The sequence below is a fragment of the Schistocerca nitens genome, chromosome 2 (assembly GCF_023898315.1).
Source record: "Schistocerca nitens isolate TAMUIC-IGC-003100 chromosome 2, iqSchNite1.1, whole genome shotgun sequence".
Lineage (NCBI taxonomy): Eukaryota > Metazoa > Arthropoda > Insecta > Orthoptera > Acrididae > Schistocerca > Schistocerca nitens.
The window spans coordinates 1172180766-1172198118 of NC_064615.1; positions in this window are offsets into that span (position 1 = coordinate 1172180766).

The following is a 17353-nucleotide window of genomic DNA, read 5'->3' on the forward strand; positions in this document are numbered from 1 at the left end:
GATTGAATAACATTGGAGAGAGGTAGCAAACGTACACATTCTCGGTTTCTCGTCCTCCAACTTTTATGACTACAATCTGCTGTCCATAGAAGCAGAAGATAACTTTCCGCTCCCTGTATTTTATGCCTGCTACCTTCATAATGTGAAGAGTGTGTTTCAACCAATATTTTCAAATGTATTATTAAAATTTGCGAATGCTATAAATATAAGCTTCCTTTTTTTTAAACGAACTTCTACTACACATCTGATCTAAAGTGTCTAGAGATCTATTATTAATTCGTATGACGGCTTGAACTGTATTGGGGCACTTTCATTGCAGTATCTTCCAATGTCTCTGGAGGAATTTCAACCCATTCTATCCCACGAGCCGAAACCGGAAAACACTGACCCGGCATAATAATAATATGTTAACAGATTGCAACGTAGAAATAGTTATTGAGTATAACTGCTTACTGTAAAAATGTTTCATAGTATTTTAAAATGTTTTGCATATTTATTTGGTGGTTAATTTTTCACATACTCATTGTTCTGTAATTCTTTAACATGCAATTTGCTTGCTACCAAAATTGTTAGTTTTAATAAAGGTTACTTGGTTTTAATTTTTTAATTTTAATAACTCTTTTCTAAACATTTGTGCTGGTAAGCTTGCGTTGATTTTGGCAGTATAGAGGGCGTCGCTCTATCCATGTAGCGTAAGCTGCAGCTACTTGTACTCCTCTGCAAACAACAGCCTCGGCTATAATCAGGCCATATACGTCTTAAAGTCGTTTAACGACATGTGTCGTTGGCGAATCGGTATGACTTCGTTAAATTGTACGTTACTTTATATTTTGTAACTACTGTTGTACAATATAGTTTTAATTTACATCGTTTCAGTAGTAATTCTTGTATATTTTGTTGTATGTTTTCCAAAAGTTCTAATTTAGATCTGCGACTGAGCTACAGATTGTATTTGCGAGCGATTGCTGATTTCGTTTCCTTTTTTAGAAATGTGCTGTACTTGCTGTGCACAACGGTTCCTACTGAATCAAATGTGCTTTTCTTAGCTCCCTCTTCGCATCTGTTTCCGGTCTAGAGTATCGTGATATTGACGTCTGCTATACTCTTCTTCTTTGGAAGCGGCTGGTTTGGTTCGTCCAGTATTTCATTAGTTTGATTTCCCGTCATGTCTGTCTCTCTGTTTCTGACATCATTTGCAATGGTCCTCGTCCTGTCATCAGAGTCTGTCATATTTATTGTTGCTCTTCTCTTTGTCCTACATGGAATTAAAAATTCCATCTGGTTTTGGTGTTTCCTTGGGCGGATTGAGGTTGCTGCTTGCAATAACTAATACTTAGAACTATTTCTGTAATGTGGTTTTTCTGCTATCTTCCACCGTACTGCTTCCTCCGACCGTACCTTACGTTGTCTGGGTTGCTGCCATCATAAGACCACTAAGTGAATCGGGTACTCCATCATTAAATGCGTTTTACTGAGAACAGCAATCTAGTCTGCTATGACAGCAGGAGATTAATGACGCGTTTCGTCTTTTTGAGGCATATTTATAATTTCTACATGGGAAGTCTACACTCACGCTCATACGTTAAGGATAATTGCAGAATGTGATACCACACAACGTGGCACTACACAAACTGGCGCAAATAGCGTAGGCACATAGGGAACACACACGATACACAGATCTGTAAGTCCACGGTATTCGTGATAAGTTGAGAAAACTGTCCCGAAACACATGTGCTACAGAACGCCACTGTTTACTGCGCATGTGCCACGACATCCATATGGGATATGATCTCCATGCACACGTACACAAGCCGCACAACTGTTTGCCACACTCTGGATCTGGTGGTCGAGTAGCTGCTGGGGTATAGCCTCCCACTGTGGCACGAGTGCCTGTCGGAACTCCTGAAGTGTCCTAGGGGTTTGAAGACGTGCGGCGATACGTCGACCGAGAGCATGCCAGACACGCTCGATTGCGTTTAGGTCTAGAGAACAGGCAGGTCACTCCATACGCCTGATATCTTCTGTTTTCAGGTACTCCTCCACGATGGCAGCTCGGTGGGGCTGTGCGTTATAATCCATCAGGAGGAAGGGGGGACCCACTGCACTGCTGAAAAGGCGGACATACTGGTGCAAAATGGTGTCCCGATACAAATGACTTGTTACAGTTCCTCTGTCAAAGACATGCAGGGGCGTACGTTCACCAATCATAATCCAACCCCACACCATCAAACCACTGTCGTCTGTGAACATAAACTGGGACCACTGTTCCAATGATCATGTACTGGGTTCTTGACGCAAGGCTTTACGGACTCTCCTGTGACCAGGGGTCAGTGGAATGCACCTTTCATGTCGCATGTCTCCAGGCGAATAAACCATGTCTGTTCAGTCGTCTGTAGACTACGTCTCTGGAGACAGCTGTTCCAGTGCCTACGGTAAGGACCCGAACAAGTCTACATCCAGTATTCCGTGGCCGTCTGCGGGCACTGATGGTGAGATATCGCTCTTCTTGTGATGTTGTACACAGTGGACATCCCGTACTCTAACGCCTGGACAAGTTTCCTGTCTGCTGGAGTCGTTGCCATTAGCACGCCTGAAAACGTCAGCACACTTACTCGCTGCACCGTACCGAGACATTCACCAACACACCTCTGCGTATGTGGAGTGCTTCCAGCACCACCGTGAGACGACCGCCGGTCAGATGCACCGCATGGTGATACCCCGACGTGATTTAAACCCACAAACCACCCACCAGAGCGTTGTTTCATCATTTATCAGCATTATCCTCAATTTATGATCATGAGTGTAGATAAAACGGATTAGTGTCTGGCCCTATCTAGCATGAGAAGATAGTAAAAATATTTTGAATACAACATCAAAACCAGAATGAAGGGAGACTTTCGTTTATCAAGGTCGGGTAGCACGTTAGTTATAAACTGTCAAAATTTTTGTTTGCACGTAGAACGCAAAATTAAAAGAACTTTGAAAAGCGTTGCCCTAGACTAGCAATGAAAAGCCATATTCATAGTCGATCCGTGAAGAGACGACGGTTCTTACCCTCGGCGAAGGCATGCAGCTGTGTTAAGATAGGGCAACACAGCTAATCTTGAAACAAAAATACTGGAATAAAAAACCGTAGTGGCCGTCAATACATGACCGAATGTGCACACGGTCCATAGCATTGGCAGGCTGGTTGCTGCCGACGCAGACGAAGGAAGTTGTGCCAGGCAACGTTTACATGGTTGTAAGTACAGTAAATAAGAACCAAGTAAAACGTGTAGTGTAAATAAGAATATAGTAAAACATGTAGTGGTAAGTAAAGTCCATGCAATGCACCATGGCCTTAAAGTAGAATGATTTATATAACCAGATGCTTCGTGGGGCAACCAAGGTGGCATCCACCTTCCAGCGTACTAAATCTAGGCTTTCAAAGATGAAGTAGCCTATTTGTATGTTTGTATGTTGGCAGCGCTATGGACTGTAATTAATATCGCTGACAGCGCTCTGCGCCCTCGGTAAGAGACTGTGTGGTTTGACGGACTTGCAGTTAGCAGTTAGCGAGTTGACGGCTTGGACATGTGTCCTTCTTGGGGACTCAGTGTTTTGTAAAATGGGGATCGATGTTGTTGCTAATCTTTGGGTAGCGGAATTATTGACAAGTATATAATTTTTGGAACTGGATGTCACATATATAAAGTAAAATCTGCTAAATAAATTGTTTTCTCTTCAACAAAATCATTCTTTTGCTAACCATATGACTCCTAGTAGTTAGTAGTTGGAATCCTTTTATTTAGTTGGTTGTAGTTGCTGCTTGCTGCAGTTACTGTAGTTCGTGTTGTGGAGATTTTCTGTGAGTAAGTGACTTATGAAAAGTATAGGTTATTGTAAGGATTTGTTACAATTCAGGACCATTGTTTTGTGTTATTTTTTTTTTGTTGCTGCATTGCCTTGTTCTCTAGTTTATGTATCTGAGGTCAGTAGATTTAAGTTAGCTTAAGAGGGGGTATACTTTAAGAGAAAATGAGCTATAAGGAAAAGGTCTGGCCATAAAGTATTTTACTGTGAGGAACAACTAATTTGAAAGAGGAAATGAACAGTTATAAGAACAATATAGTGACCACAGGTTTAGGTAGGATTTTATTGGAAACGAATGATGAGGTAAGAAAAATATGGAAGTATAAGCACTGGTTGAAAGCATAAATACAGACAGGTAGTATTTTTTGTGGAAACAAAAGTTGAAGTAAGGGAGGTCTGTAAGAAGTAATTGAGATTATTTTGGAAATGAAGTAGTTTTGGAAATGAAGTAGTTTTGGTTTGTTTGCTCACCACGAGCACTGCAGTATCAAATGTTGGACTTACACTTCGACATTTACACTTGAAAACAGATCCTGTCCTTTCTTTTTGTGTTATTCCTTATTTTTATGTGTACCCTTGTGTCTGTGTTCTTCCTATCTCTCTGTGTTTATCTGATAAATGTTGCAGAATTTTCTTTCTTTCTAATACTAGGTTGCATTCACTATGATGAGGAATAGTGTTATCCACAAATCTGATCGCTGTTTTTGTACCATGTTCTTTGTGTTAGGCACATGTTTAAATATTATTTATTCTGTTATGTTTCTACTGCTATTCTCATTATTCATTTATTTTCTTGTGTCATAATTCCTGTAATACTCTTAGATATGCTTATGTTTATTCTTTTTGTACTGCCTGTATTACTACAAATGTTGTTTGTATTATCATGTTCTTTACTATAATCTTGTTTTCTGTAGATTTGTAAATGTATATGTATTGTATTTGTATATAAACCAGTTCTTCAAATTAGGTAATAGTAGGGATTCATTTTACTGCACACGTTTGTCTATTGGTCATACTATGTGTATCAAATCTCAGAGACTATATCACTGTGTTAGTGCATGCACGTGTGTTGATAATTCAGTAAGAGACTGGTTAAAAGCATTGCTGGTTCTAAGGATATTGCAAAAAAATTTGTGAGTGCACAAGTGGTTTTTTATGGACTTGTAATATGCATCAATTCTGACTAAACAAAGGTGGTTCATGGACTTGCTATATTATCCTCAACACTCTTCAGTTGTGATTGTGCACCTGCATAGTCTAAACGGATGGCTGATGTCCATCTCTACAAGGACTACAATGGGTCTGCATAGTTTGCGGCCCATTACTACCATAATATCTACAAGACTACAGTGGGCCTGCATCTTTGGTGGCCAATTACTACGTTCTTCAACACTTCGAATGTTTCTGCTGTGGGTCTGCTCTGTCCGTTACCAATCTTACGATATCAACTGAAATCTTCATGGCAACAGGCAGCACTGTATTTCTGTGTGGAGGAAAACAGTACTTCTTCAAGAGTGCATAGTTGTCCACTAATAACTTGGGCATTTTCATATACTGCTCAGCCTTTGAGCGTAAAACTGCCGTAGACTTCTCTTCTGATGAATTAATAGGACTGTCTTTACAGAATGTGAATAGAATTTTTACTTTATTGACCCACAGCATATTACTTAACCTTTGTGTGCATCTGATCTATTTGATATTGTTAATTTTAAAAAATTTTAACAACTTAGTCTTGGCCACTGCCCAAAACATTATGTAAAATTTTTGGAAGGGAGCAGGGGGCTATGTAAGTAGCCTGCTCATATGTATGTTGGCAGCGCTACAGACTGTAATTAATATCGCTGACAACGCTCTGCGCCCTCGGTAATTGACTCTGTGGTTGGACAGACTAGCAGTTAGTAGTTAGAAAGCAGATGGCTTGGACATGTGTCCTTCGTGGAGACACAGTTTTGGTAGGACAAGCATTGTAAAATGATGATGGATGGAGGTGGTAATGTTTGCGTAGTGGAATTATTCACAATTATATAATTTTTGGAATTGGATGTCACGTGAATAAGGTAAAATATGCTAAATACATCGTTTGCTCTTCAACAAAATCTTTCTTTTGCTAACCATGTGTCTAATAAAAGTTAGAGACTATAGGAATCCTTTTATTTAGGTGGCTGTAGGTGCTGTTTGCTGTAGTTACTGTAGTTCGTGCTATGAAGATTTTCTTTGAGGTAAGTGACTTATGAAAAGTACGGGCTATTGTTAGGATTCCTTCCATTTCACGGCCATTCTTTAATGTGAGCTATTTGAAGTCATGTTGTCATTGTTTAGCAGTCAGACGGCGTTGGGTTTTTGTATTGTTGGTAATAAATGAATAGGTTAATTTTGAGCTCTCTTTGTCAGGGAAAATTCTGTAGGTCAGAGTAGAAGTGATAAAAATAAGTAATGAGGCAGTAGGTTCAATTTTACTCAGTAGTTTCACCAGAAGATTCATCTGGCGGTAAAGACCAGAAGTTTCACTCAGTAGCAGCAGTTGCACTCAGCAGTTCACAACACAAAGAAGTTTCACCTGAAGTTTTAATTTCTATGGACAGTACCTTAAATAAGCAGTGTATTACTGAAAATCTTGTTCCTGTACATATACACAAATACACTCCTGGAAATTGAAATAAGAACACCGTGAATTCATTGTCCCAGGAAGGGGAAACTTTATTGACACATTCCTGGGGTCAGATACATCACATGATCACACTGACAGAACCACAGGCACATAGACACAGGCAACAGAGCATGCACAATGTCGGCACTAGTACAGTGTATATCCACCTTTCGCAGCAATGCAGGCTGCTATTCTCCCGTGGAGACGATCGTAGAGATGCTGGATGTAGTCCTGTGGAACGGCTTGCCATGCCATTTCCACCTGGCGCTTCAGTTGGACCAGCGTTCGTGCTGGACGTGCAGACCGCGTGAGACGACGCTTCATCCAGTCCCAAACATGCTCAATGGGGGACAGATCCGGAGATCTTGCTGGCCAGGGTAGTTGACTTACACCTTCTAGAGCACGTTGGGTGGCACGGGATACATGCGGACGTGCATTGTCCTGTTGGAACAGAAAGTTCCCTTGCCGGTCTAGGAATGGTAGAACGATGGGTTCGATGACGGTTTGGATGTACCGTGCACTATTCAGTGTCCCCTCGACGATCACCAGTGGTGTACGGCCAGTGTAGGAGATCGCTCCCCACACCATGATGCCAGGTGTTGGCCCTGTGTGCCTCGGTCGTATGCAGTCCTGATTGTGGCGCTCACCTGCACGGCGCCAAACACGCATACGACCATCATTGGCACCAAGGCAGAAGCGACTCTCATCGCTGAAGACGACACGTCTCCATTCGTCCCTCCATTCACGCCTGTCGCGACACCACTGGAGGCGGGCTGCACGATGTTGGGGCGTGAGCGGAAGACGGCCTAACGGTGTGCGGGACCGTAGCCCAGCTTCATGGAGACGGTTGCGAATGGTCCTCGCCGATACCCCAGGAGCAACAGTGTCCCTAATTTGCTGGGAAGTGGCGGTGCGGTCCCCTACGGCACTGCGTAGGATCCTACGGTCTTGGCGTGCATCCGTGCGTCGCTGCGGTCCGGTCCCAGGTCGACGGGCACGTGCACCTTCCGCCGACCACTGGCGACAACATCGATGTACTGTGGAGACCTCGCGCCCCACGTGTTGAGCAATTCGGCGGTACGTCCACCCGGCCTCCCGCATGCCCACTATACGCCCTCGCTCAAAGTCCGTCAACTGCACATACGGTTCACGTCCACGCTGTCGCGGCATGCTACCAGTGTTAAAGACTGCGATGGAGCTCCGTATGCCACGGCAAACTGGCTGACACTGACTGCGGCGGTGCACAAATGCTGCGCAGCTAGCGCCATTCGACGGCCAACACCGCGGTTCCTGGTGTGTCCGCTGTGCCGTGCGTGTGATCATTGCTTGTACAGCCCTCTCGCAGTGTCCGGAGCAAGTATGGTGGGTCTGACACACCGGTGTCAATGTGTTCTTTTTTCCATTTCCAGGAGTGTATCTTAGCACTCTAAGGAGTCAACCTGTGGACAAACCCCTGCTGAAATGTGCCGAAGTTCTTATGAACAAAGACATTAGGCGACTTCACAGTGAGAAAGATAAGCTCAGTAAAGAAGCCTATGATGTTTAGACTTGTGTCACTAACTCGCACGGCGACACAGAGTTAGAACATCTAATGAGCGTGCTGAACGTCAATATTTGGAATAGTAGTCACCCAGTTATACTAAGGCATAACTCGAAGATCCAAAAACTGCGGGAAGTCTACTGGAAACACAGTTTCGGAAGCAGTCATGATAAGAATGGTTTGTGTCCCTTCGATGAACACGTGGTCAACTTAACTTCTATCGGCTTCAATGCTCAGCAGTAAGAGCTCTTAAACAAAGGAGGTAAACATAGTGTGCTACCCAGATTATATGACGCAACGATTACTAAACTTGAGGCCTGTAACACCTGGCCTGGCCTGTAACACCTGATAGAGAATGCAGTTTAAACAAAACAAAATCCTTCTCTGAAGAACTCAGTTAAAAATAAAAAAAAAAAACCTTTACCGAGCGAGGTGCCGCAGTGGTTAGCACACTGGACTCACATTCGGAACGACGACGGTTCAAACTCGCGTCCGGCTAACCTTATCAGATGGGACAGATGAACTCGCTGTTTGGTCCCTTCCCCCAAATCAACCAAGCAACCGAATAAATTAGGTATAGCGAATATTGATTGTGACAACAGACAAGGTTAGCACCGCTGTTGTCATTTACAAAAAAATATTATGTTGCGAAGACAAAGTTCTTTGAAATGTGCAACACAACGCGGATTCATCATGATCCGACTAATGATTACAGTAACGACCTTAGAATATCGCTTCTTGAATGTAGCAATCTTATCAAGGTAAGAATTAAGACTGCAAGGAAAGGTCCTAACATCAGCATGTAGTCTAGCTTCTCTCGGTATAAAGAATTTGTGCATTAACATTCCTGTTGACGATATGATCGATATTATCAAGAAAATCTGGCTTCTAACGGTCAATTTAGTACCGTCGAGATTAGAGAATTAACTCCACCTCTTAAACCGGTAACTTTGTATCATTAATTTTCGTTCTGTGTCTGTTGACCGTGAACTAGCCTTTTACAAATCCTTGCTAATAATAACGGATCTAATCAGAACACTGTCGATAAGCTGTGCGAAGAAAAAGTAAAGAAAAGAAAGGCAGGAAGACTGGGTTTCACGTCCCGTCGACGTCGAGGTCATTAGAGTTGGAGTTCTTGTGTAGCATTTCCTATCAGCTCACTAGGCTGTTTCAGAGCGACACTGTCAAAAAGCTTACACCACTCATGACAAGATCCAGCAGCCATGTAAAGACAAAGTCACTCATTCCGGCGTCTGTAAACTATCATGCGAGCAGTACTCTATGTCTTCCAATGGGCTCACTGGCCATATGCTCAGGACGAGATTTCAGGAGCATATTCTCCGTAGAAAAGGTGAAGTTAAGAATAAACCCTCATTCGCTGACCATTTAAAAGCTTGCAGACACGTGTAAGCTGTCTTAAGACCACTACAAATTTTGCGTCGTCCACCCAAGAACAAGAAACTGACTTTCCTGGAGGCACTGGAGTTTGCGAAACAGTCTCGCGTAGCTAAACACGTAAGTCTTGATGTCCAACTGATGAGCTAGAATGAGAAGTTTTGTGATTCAGTGGTGACAGTATTTCAAAGACCATACTTGGTACTGGCGTAACTCTCCTCATCAAGATATTGACTTAAGGCCTATATCTTACATTTGACTTATTAAAAATTTATTATATAATTTCTGTTATGTCTACGTATTTATTACGTACATACTGCCTCTATTTCGGCTGCCACCAAATGGCGCCATGGGTTAAATATTTTATTCCTTCCTTAATTGTTTTTACATCTATTTCATTTCTGCCACCTATTTTACAAATATTTCTAATTTGCACTGAGTTTAATTATGATTCAATGTTTTACCTTACTCTTATTTATTGAACTTCGAAAGACGGCCACTATAGTTTGAATTCAGATATTTATGTTTCAAGATTAGCTGCATGCCTTCGCTGAAAGTAAGAATCGTGGTCTCTTTTCGGTTCCAGTACGAATCTGGCTTTTCACTGCTAGTCTAGAACAACGCTTCTTTAAATTCTTTAACTTTTCCACTCTTGGCTGTTTATGACAAATGGGTTAAACGCAGTTCCTAAGCATAAGTTCGCCCTCACACTGGTTTTTAAATAGTATTTAAAAAATTTCATCACCTTCGTGGTGTATATGACCTAATCTGTTTTTATGTATTTTGCCCATGTAGAAATTCTGAAGATGCCCCAAAAAGGTGAAACGCCTCAATTAAGCTTCTGCTGGAATCGCAACCTAGACTGTATTTCTACTAAAAATATGTCACAAAGGTTGCTGCACCTTCGGCATAGAGTGGGGGGATTTGTATAAATGCTTCCTACGTGACCAACGAAAGATAACTGCCATCGCGTACAGTGCTGCTGAGAGATCAGTGGCGGCAAAACGCAGCCTGACGAAACAGCTGACTGGACGACAACAGGTGCGGCAGAGGCGGAGAAAAACTGCGCTACTCGGATAGAGTGGCGGAGACCTGGGGCTCTATTATATATCGTTCATACCAATCGGTAAGGTAGGGTAGCCTCTGTTGTGAGGTCATTTTCGGTTCTTTTCCGAAGCTGATATTCTGTAAGCTTCTGAGACCTGTTATCGATAGGTTCTACCGTAGATTTTCCGACAACCGTACAAAGAGGTAGGTTAGGTTTCGGTGTGGCCACTCGTTCGATTCCGTGTGATTTGGTTACAGCTAGAATTAGTTATTTTGTAATTACTGAATGCTTTTAATATGAGATTTAGTGACTATTTTACTGAAGAGTCACCAGGACGGATCCGAGTGGAAAGTGAGTTCATAATAAATGGTTTTCCTTCGTTAGAAATATGGTTTGTATTGTTGTTTCTGTGAATGATTATAGAATTAAAAACACCAAAAAATCATTTTCGGTCAATATTCTCACTAACTACTTGTACCTTTTACGTAATTAAGAGTTTAAAAATCATCAACTTTCAGAAGGTCAGCTATACTTATGTATATTACATGAGTTCTAGCTGAAAATACTAGTGACTTTGCGAGATTTTTTCTGCAGATGGTTTAGTTATTAATTCCAAGAACGTGTTTAAAACTTTTAAATAACAATGGAAAGGAATTTTGTGACGCGTGATAGTGGAAACCTTTCAAAATTTCATTCATTTCCGGCTTACGTCCGCATCAATCAGCAACTGTGCCAGCCTGCGTCTCTCTCGATTAGAATCAGCAGGAACAAAGCACTGGCACCACGCGAGTGCTAATAGCTAGGTTGTTCAGGCAACGAATTGCGGCACTAAAGCTCATAGGTTCGCATACCACTGGGAATGAAAAACTTTTTTCTTCTCTTCGTGTTTGTAACACATTCTGAGACTTCGTTATTTGGGAAAGTTAAGTATTTTGCTGAAATATTCGTTGTTTTTTACATGTAAGAGCGCACTTTCATGACTTCCCTATGTTTCTGAAATGAAAGATGGAATTTCTGTGTGTGAAACAACTGACAGTTACATTTTTTTTCTTGTCACATATAATTAACCACTTTTTCCAGATACTTGAAGATTTTCGAATGTGTGTTCAGATACGAATCTAAGAGCACAACTTAAATTACCGTGCATGAAAGTAGCAGCTATCATCTTTATACTCATGCTTGTCACAAGTACGTATTTGCGATCGAATCGTCAACACGATATATGAAACATTTTGATTCATCAGATGCATGCTATAAACTACGAAGAACTTCTGTACCTGCACTCGCCACACACTCCTGGTAAGGCGTTTTTTAAATTTTGTTTCTAGGACCAAAATCGTTGATGTATCAAATAGGGAAGTAGGTTACTTCATCATTTGGATCTCTAGGGGCTAATTACCACCACAATCCATGCATCTTCTTGTTCTTTAACACTCTCTTAAACAATGTTTTGGTTTCATGGTGGTATGTTCCATCTATTGAGCTACTTGAAGGCAGTTTCTTTATTGTCATAAGCGTTTCGCTCCTTTTATTTGTGAAGCATGTTCACAAATGAAAGAAGCGAAACGCTTATGACAATAAATAAACTGCCATCAAGTACCTGCATAGATGGAACATACCTCCGTGAATTTTTAAACAACTAAGGAACGATAGAAAACAAAAAAATGACGCATTTTTCGAGTGGTTTTGTAAATGTGTTTGTACAATGTGGTACTAAACACCAATCCTAATTCATAATCCGAAACGTAAAATCCAAAACAATACGTCGACGTGAGTGAGAATAAAATGGCATAATCTGACATTTGTGATAGTTTCCACAACACAGTCAAATATCCTATCGTTATTACACGGGCATGGAAACACATGGTCAGTGAAATTTGAACAGTACTACATACTCTAAACACACGGTTCGGTTCTGCAAAGAATAGCATACCGGTCACGGCTGGTAGTCCATTCGGCCTTGTGCTGCTGTGAGCGCTGCAGTGCGCATGCGCGGTCCTGCGGCAGGTTGCTTTTGAGTGGATGGTGCGAGGAGAACTGACAACAGCGTCTCTGTTCGCTAGAATCGTACAGCATTGCTTCCGAAATGCTTACAGAATAATGCAGGCTGTCTCCTTCGGGAACAACGCCGCACAGTGCGCTCGCCTAGCGATCTGATCGGTAGAGCGGCCGAAAGGTGCAGAGTAGAGCAGCTGCCTCGGTTGACTGCCTGCCTGGCGCTTCTATGGGGTGCTCACTTTCTGCTGTGCCACATCTGGAATGCTGGCCCTTCAAACACCAGGCCGCCACTGCTCTGACTCTGCTGCGAGCAGTGTATGCCGGGTCTTGGAGTAAAGTTCAGAGCACTTAAATAAGTATGTAGCCTGCATCCAATCTTCAGTCCCCAGCTTAAACTAAAAGGGTCTTTTGAATACACAAAACCTGGAACTCAATATACCAAATACACATTCCTTTGCTTAACTGGGACGAGAAACCCTGTAGTTAATTTCTTTATGATTGTCATAATTAGTGACCTCATACTTAGGGTAGCACCTTATAAAATAAACAATGACACTAGCCATAAACACCGCAGAGCAATCCTATGTATAACTGAAATAAGAAGAACTGGATAATAGAGGCTTTCGCCACTGCAACTATTTTCCCATCAGCAGCTCCAGGACAACTGTAAGACGGCCACCAGTCACAATTAAAGATTATTCATTCGTCACACGGCCAGTTTCGGGCTTGTGCCCATCCTCAGATGATTGTACATTCATGTACATGTTTATATTGCTGGAGAACACTGTTAAAATGCAAAGGAATTTATTTGCTGGTGACTAAACATGTACAAGTGGAAACGACTGTAAGGATCAAGACAGTATTTACTATAAATATGCTGTGATGATAGTTTTTCCACTCAGTTGCACATTTGTTATCATCATCACGTCCATGCCTTTTTTAATTTAGCTGTATATTTCACTACTGTGTCGTGAACTTGTGATATACACTGTGTTTACATACAAATATACAAGCTATGGTCAAAGAACATAAATGCAGGAGGTGCAAAGATGTTGTTCATACAGACACATGTAGCTTATGATCAAAGAACTTAACCATAGGAAGTGCAAGCATGTAGCACACACAGAAACATATAAAGCTATTATAAATTGCAAAATTTTGATAAACATTATGAAATTTTGGATCCTTATTTTTGTCAGAGAACTTAGATCTAGGAAGTACAACGATGTTACAAACATGAAATTTTGAAAGAAATTACAAATTACGAAAATGACAGTTAAAGCTTGTGTTTACAATATGACTTTTACAGTTTAAAATAATGACACTTGAACTGTCCTATGATTGCTACATCGGACTTCCACAGCATATTACTCTGTTATTAGATATCAGATGATAACGAGTTTTTGTTTTTTGAATATTTCATTAAATGTGTGTAGATAAGATATGCTAGAAAGTTCCACTTGTTCGTTGAGAATAAGGTGCGGTGAATTAGAGCTGTGGATGTAAATATCGAGCTCTTCGAGCAGATTCATTTTCTTTCCTTTGTTGACAGTGTGTAGTATTTGTAGGTTGTTCTGTAAAATTTCGGGCATGCAGACACATAAATTCAGCTTCTTCTTCTAATATTTCGGTTGAATACGGTCCAGCCATCTTCAGAGTGAGCCGAGGTGACTAACGCTCCAGCACTTGCTCCATCCTTTTAAAAAAAATGGCTCAAATGGCTCTAAGCACTGTGTGACAACATCTGAGGTCATCAGTCCCCTAGACTTAGAACTAAGTAAACCTAACTAACCTAAGGACATCACACACATCCATGACCGAGGCAGGATTCGAACCTGCGACCATAGCAGCCTCGTGGTTCCGGATTGAAGCTCCTAGAACCGCTCGGTCACCGCAGCCGGCGTCCTTTTAAACCCAAGGACCGAAACACTGTGTATGTGGCCAAAGATACAAGGCGGCAGAGACGTTTGTAGGTGGCAAAGAGGTGTAACATATGCATGGAAATTAAATCTATGGCTGTGCAGTCGAGCCACACGGTGATATGTGTCACGGAGAACTGCACCATAGCGACGTCTTTGTCATTTAATTGCCCGCTTCCATGGCTTGTCAAGCTGAAACCGCTAGCTATGTTAATTAAATGCGTCGCCAACCGAATTTCAATTGATTCTCTCACTACTGAGTCCCAGAAAGAGGAAGTCGAGGCTAAAATTTCGACTTTATCGTACATTACAGAGTGCCCAATGTCGATGCAGTGTTCAGCCACCGCAGATTTATTACACTGTAATAGACGGGTGCACCTGGGGCGACCTGTGCATTTCTATTGGACTGTACGTGTAATCTGTCCAATGTATGAACAGCCGCACCCCAGGCATCTGAAGCACCATATCATCTTTAACGGAACCATGGAGTGCTGCAGTCTTTGGTGGAGGGCGAAAAATCACTTTCGCTTTGTGTTTACTGAGGAACCGTCCACGTATGGCAGGAAGCCATGGATTTAAAACTTTACGTGGCTTCTTCCACTTTTCTTGTGCCCACTGTTGATTTCATTTATAGTGCCTTACATATCTGCTGTGGAAAGTACCCGTTGGCTTCAAAAACTCTTCTCAGGTGTAGAAGCTCGTCCTCCAGACTGCTCTCATCAGCAATGACGTGTGCTCTGTGTGCTGGAGTTCTGAATACACTCATCGTCTGCGAAGGATGATGGCAGATACTTGCACATAAATATAAATCCGTATGGGTCGGTTTTCGATACACTGCATGTCCCAAAGTGCCGTCATTTTTGCGCCATATCAACACATCCAAAATTGAAGACACCCATCTTTTTAGATTTCCATCGTGAACTGAATTTGTCCGTGGACAGAATTCAGATTATTTAAAAACTCTTTTAGCTTGTCTTCACCATGGGACCGCACAACAAACGTGTCATGTACATACCTCCAAAACACTGTGGCTACCAGGTTCCAGCCCTTTCGCCTCGAGGTACTCCCTAAAAAGTAGGCCACCAAAGACGATAAAGGACTACAACCATCAGTCTGTAATGGTTGTGGCTGAGTGGCCATAGTCTTTTAGATACATTGCAACGGTGGATTTGTCAAAGTTATTTCGCTGGAAGGCATCCATATGGTCACGGTATCTCGTACTGAAACTCCTTCCAGTTTGACCAATGTAGAACTGTGGGCAATCGTCACACAAAAGTTTGTAAATATCTCATTTGTCGTGGCATTGGTTATTTGTCTTACTGTTGTGGACGATGTGCTGTGTAACCTGTTGTCAGTTCTGAAAGAAATTTGAATACCAGTTTTCCGAAAGGGGTTGACTATTTGGCATCAAATTTTACTTACAAAGGGTGTATCGGCAAATGTACTCCTTCCTTCTTATGAATCTGATTTAGGAGGTGTGCACTGTTTCTTTTTGATTTTGTTGCTAGGTTTATGAATTACGTCTGGGTTGTTTTAATGTCTACATGCAAATTCTTTGAAAATGTTTAGTTCTTTTTGTTTATCATAAGCGCTGAGTGGGATTTCATATATATACAGTTAAGTGTAGGTATGAATAAAGGCATGTTGTGTTGTACTGGATGACATGAGGAGTTGTTAATGACAACATTGCTAGTGGTGGGCTTTCCTTAAATCGGAAAGGCATGTTTGTTGTTTACATTAGATATTGTAAGGTCAAGAAAATTGTGTCCTTTATCTACTTGACGTTCTACAGTGAAGCCTTTGTTGTGAATGTGGCCAGACCTCCAGCAAAGCTCTCAATCTCCTCAGTTGTACCATCATACATGGTAATAGTATCTTCATACCTTTTGCAGCATATTATATTATTTTCCAGTGAACAATCTGATTTCAGAAATATATTTTCTATGTACTTAATGGAAATATCTGAAAAGATTAATGCTAAAATACTGCCCATTTCAAGACCATCGTATTGTTAATAAATTTGGTTAGTAAAAGTTAAATAATTGTGCAACAGGATTAGTTCTAGCTGTTCACTAAGTTCACATATCTCAGCCTACGGTAGCTTTTTGTCTCTCAGTAGGTTGTTTTTAATTAGCTGAATAGTGTCATGTATAGGAATATTGGTGTAAAGGTTTAGTATGTCTACGGAAGCAAATTTAACACTCTCTGGTATCAGTAAGTGTTTGATATGTTCAATAAGTTCATAGCTATTCTTAATGGAAAAATTGTTTTCATAGGTATGAAAGTTTGCTGCGAATACATTTAGGTTTCTTGCTGATAAACTATGCTGGACTGTTTCTTGAGTTCACTATAAGGCGTGTAGGACAATTTTCTTTATGAATCTTCGGTTGCAAACGTAGGTTGGTGCTGATGGGTTCATGAAAACGCATTTTAGAACATCAGAGTCAGATAACAGGAAATCAGAAGATTTTAGTAGTTTCGTCAGCTGGGCCTCATTCATTCATTCATTCATTTCATTGTTGCCCTTATGGACAGTGTTTGAACTCGAAAATCACATGATGACACAATTTTCACTTCTTTCCTCTCTTCCTCTTCTCTTCCCAAAATCTCTTCATCCTTTGGCTGTGCTCCTGTTTCCTTTGCTCTGTCCATAATGTTCCTGTCTTCTTTCTCTCCTTTACAATAAATTTTGCACTCCTAACTTTGTTTCTGAAGTATTTCCTGTCTCCTATCATTTGCCTGTTGATCCCTATCTGCCTTAAGTCTTCGTCTATTTCATGGTACCAAGTTGTTTTCTTGCTTGAGCTGTTTACTACATCAAAAATTTTCTTTGTAAGTCGGTTGTTGTCCATTCTCTGTATGTGCCCATAGAAAGTTAATCTGCGTTTCCTGATCGCGTCTGTTAGTCTGTCAGTGTGCTGGTACAGCTCTTTGGTAGGTCGCTTCATCCATAT